This window comes from Merops nubicus, unplaced genomic scaffold (assembly GCF_000691845.1).
Source record: "Merops nubicus isolate BGI_N331 unplaced genomic scaffold, ASM69184v1 scaffold12930, whole genome shotgun sequence".
Lineage (NCBI taxonomy): Eukaryota > Metazoa > Chordata > Aves > Coraciiformes > Meropidae > Merops > Merops nubicus.
Genome location: NW_008582257.1, coordinates 54,966 through 59,463, shown reverse-complemented (window position 1 = coordinate 59,463; position 4,498 = coordinate 54,966). Strand labels below are relative to the sequence as shown.

Here is a 4,498-nt window from a genome sequence, read left to right as displayed (position 1 = left end):
TTCCCAGTGTTTTGTCATTGTTAGGGATGCTTGAACACCTGACAAAAACCTCCCACTTCCTTAGCTACTTGTACTGCAAGATCTGCCAGTGTCCGCTCCTTGCTATCTCCTTCCTGCCCCTCCAGCTTTAAAACTGTTGTACCAAAGGAGTGAAAACTATTTTTTTTTTTTTTCAGTTATATCCAGACATTTGAATGAGAGGACAATATGTGTTTAATTGTAGAGAGACTATGTAGTACGAAATGGAAATTTCAGGTTGTTATGTATGACAAGTTTTTTAAAAAGAGATAATACTTGATAAGTGCATTTACTAGAATATGAAAGAGCATGATACAGCTCATGCTATACCTGGGAACTTCTTTAAGTTAATTGAAGATGTTTTCTAAAGGTGTTTGGTTTCTCTGGGTTCTGAATAATTGAAAAGGTTTCACCAACCTGCTTCTGTGCACTCAAGCTCCAGGTTAGGGTATATCGTATTGACTATCATAGTTTCATATTGCATTTCTTTGGTAGTACCAACAGTTCCTGTCATGCTCAGGCCGGAGCTGGCAGTGAGCATCATCAGCTGTGTTGGCATGTCTGTGGATATGTGTTAGAAACAGGATTATTTCATTTGGTAAACTGTAGTTTATTGTTAGTGGAGATGAGGGGGCAGCTTGCTGCAATCTGGGAGCTGGCATGAGTGATCAGAGGTACAGGCAAAGACCTTAAGTGAGCACAGCTACTGAAAACAGTCCTTTATGGATCTACTGCCTAACTAGTTTATTAGTTAAAGTTACTGCTAAGAGCCCGTGCTTTTTTTTTTTTCTGTCTTTAAAGAACTAGGTATGTTCAGTCACCTTGTATTGGATCGGTTTTGTTCTTTCTGTCCCTCCATTTGTGGACTAACATGGGTTGTGTGCTTCTTCACTCCCTTTGTCTTGCTAATACACAAAGCACAACATTTTCTTTTTTCATTTGCACTTTTCTTGTACATTTTTCTTGTTATCAGATATAAACTGTTTTCACTTGGATGCATTCACAAACTGCTGCTGTATCAATTCCCCTCTGGTGACTTTTGTTTTTAAGGTTTTTCTTACCAAGTAGATTATGAGGTAGCTTATCCACAAGGCAAAATAAGCAGGTTAAAAATTAAATTAAAAAAAAAAAATATTTAAAGGGAGAGGAAGACTAGATTTTTGACAGCAATTGATGACTATTTCAGGGGAATGTATTTTCACTTGCCATTTCCTGTCAGCTTAAGGAAAAGGGGAGACCTAGTCATATATTAAAAAAAAAATTATGCAGGCCCATTCATTGTCCTGCTATTTGTCTTATGATTGTACATTAACTGGTACATCAGTCCATGCTCATTCATAATTTTTACTTTGTTTTAAGAACAGAAAATGGAGTGGATTTTTTAGAGCACCAGTGTGTAAATTTCTTTAATCCTCTGTTGGTTTTTTTCTCTCTGTCTGCCAATTCATAATGGGATAAAGGCTTTTAGAGATATGTTCTTTTGTCCTTTCATCATGATAGATGGTAGTAGCAGAGTGGTAAGTATCTGTATAGCAAAATGGAGAGGATCGATCCACTGCTGTAGCACATAATTTTCACTAATCAACTCATTTTCACAGATTTCTGTGCTTTTCTGTTTGTTTCTGGATTCCTAAAATGAAGATGCTTAGAGAAGTACCAGATGGACTTATTCTTTCTAATATTGCTCTGTGGTAGGATTTCTTAGATATTCTTTAATAGCTAGATATTGTGAGAGTTTTCTTTTGTAGATTCAGCAACACAGTGTTTCTGGAAAAGAATCTTTAGGGTATGATAGTAAACAGTTCTAGGGCTTGTAGGAAATCTGCCTTTAAAAAATCCCACAGCCCTATGTAACAAATTTCAGCGTTTGACAACTAACAGGGAATCAAATAGCATTTTATTTGCTATATAGTGCACTGTTTTGAATTTTTTTTTTGTTTAATTTACTGTTTTTTAATATCTGTTTAATAGTGTAATAAAGGCTTTTAGAAGTATGATAATTTCTTTATGCCTAACAGACTGCAAAATTTAAATTAATATCAGTTATTGCACCATCAATCTCTCTTTGCTCAAATACTGTGGATTTCTTTAGCCATGCTGATTAGCATAATCTAGTTGCAATGACTGTTCTCTCTGCTAGTCATGGATGCTTTTATTTCCAGCTCTTCAGAGTCCCATGAAAAACATTTGCCAAAGTGTTGCTGCTATTTGCTTAAGATAGATTATTCTTTATTTGTGTGTGTATATGCAAGGCAATTCTTTAAATTTATCTGCAGAAGGAGGTCTGCCTCCATAGTCTGAATGTCTGGAACAGAGTCAAGAAAAGATGAAAAGAGACTTCTCAGAATCATTAGCAGGAAATTAAATACTTTCTGAACTGCAGTAGTTTTTTTTAGAAATGTCTTTCTTAATTTCCTAGATTATTAATTTGATTCTTCAGAGCAAGGAAGAGATTTTTGTCAGCTGAAAACGTTTTCCTAATTGCAATTGTTATCCAAATGGGTTGGGGAAATGGTTAGCTCAGGAAATTTTTATATTTTGTAATTGCTTCTCAAGCACAGTTTTATTCTTAGGGTCATTTTTTTCCCTGCTCATACCTGTACCGCTCTGTCATCCAGGGCTCAGTAGTGAGTTTTGTGTAAGAATGTCAAAAATCATAAGAAAAAATTTTGATTGGATACTAGTTTATTCTTTTCTACTACCACTCGATTTGCAAGTGGTTCTTGTTCGCCCTTCCTCTTTCTTTGTTATGTTTCTGAATACAAATAGGTAAGGAGTGTTTACTTCTAAAATGGGGCATCTCATGAAAATTAATCTTATCTGGAATCTCTTTCTCAGTTACTGTTTCAAAAATTTTTTAACTATATTTTGTCTAGTTGTATGTTTTAATTTCCCAGAATTGTATACAACCATCTCTACTATATAGGCATATATGAGAGAGTTTATATTCTTTTTGGGCTGAATTAGAAAGAAAAGTGGAAATTTATTAATTATTCAAAATATTGATAGCTTTTTTCTTTATTTCCTTTCACCAGCTTTCTCTTATGAAAGATGAAGTTCTCTGAGGGATGGATCTTGGTTTGAGGAATATGTGAAAGCCCGTTCAGTAGAGTCCATACTGTGTAACTGTTTCATTAGCTTCAAAATACCAGTTGTACCCACACTAATGGTGTAATTAATTTGACTGCCCTTAGAATTTGCTGAGCTATTTGTGGTCTGATGGTTTTTCCCTAATCCGCAAATTAAAATTTTTAAAATTGCAAAGCTAGCATGGTCATAGTTGACTAGTGGTGAAAACTGGTAGTTTTACACATACATTCATGCTATTCTAACAGGAACATCCTCATACAGGAAGAGCCAAGTTAGTGTTTTGATATGTTATGCAGTAATGATAATGGATACTGCTGAATTTAGTCAGGGGTTTATGTGGAATTCACTGTTTGACACAGATTACTGCATTAGGTATAAGCTTTCAGTTTAGACAGGAAAGACTGCTGCGGCTATAAGGTCTGAGCCAAGTATGAATGATCTCAGTGGTACCTGCCTGGATGAAAACAAGATTTTTAAAATTTCTCAGAAAAAGAGGAACTGTCTTCATTGCGGTGGCTGATATCTGTGAATATTTTATAGAGAGCAGCTTTCCCATTTTCACATTTAGTTTTTAGCAAAAGACATTTTATCTTGCTTATACTGTACTTTTAAACATTTTCTTAAAAACCTTAGAAACTAACCTCCAGTTGCCGGATTTCCAGTTTTCCTTGTCAGATCTTGCCCAATTTTTTTTTTTTCTCAGCCAACAACAACAACAAAACCTTAGTAAATTGAAAACTGAAGGAGATTCAATGTAAAATGGATCACTTTTAACGCTGAATGAAGAAGTTGGAATCTCAGCGTGTTGCAGTGATAAACTCTGCTATATACTTTGGATCCAGATTCCTGTATGCTGTTTTCTGTCTTGACATTTCTATGAGCTTGTAAACAAAATCTGTTGTGAATCCTGGTGACAGTCAGAGCCCTGTTGCTAAAGGATAGTGTTGACTCCATGGGAATAAGCAAAGAGGCAGGCATCTTCTGTTGGATACCTTATCTTTTATTGCAGTAAGGAGGCTGTATAATATACTTGATGCTGTTCTCTACTTTGTATGAGTGGTTGTTAGCATGAGATTATAAGAATGTGAAATTTATCATTCCTCTTTTGGTTAATGTGATGTATCTAGACTTTCAAATGAGTGATCAAAGGGATACCAAAATATTCCAGAATTAAAAGCACAGCAGTTTGCCAAAAGAAAGAAACAGATACAAATACAAAATTTAATAAATATTAGAAAGCTGCCAATAAATAATTATAGAAGTACTAATAAATATATTTTTAATCTTACTGTGATGAAGAAAAATGCTGAAATGAAATAAGAAGAAAATTTACTCTGAAATAAACACAGTTTTTTTTCTAAAGCAAAAAAGCATCAGAAAACAGGGAGGA

General features: G+C 34.6%; 1 protein-coding gene across 1 annotated transcript in view; it reads left to right on the top strand.

Moving 5' to 3' along the window:
* The window catches only part of RGS12 (regulator of G-protein signaling 12), a gene marked incomplete at its 3' end in the record, with an annotated part of 68,264 nt that overhangs the window by 10,697 nt on the left and 53,069 nt on the right, over window positions 1-4,498 (top strand). The gene's annotated exons all lie outside the window — the stretch shown is intronic.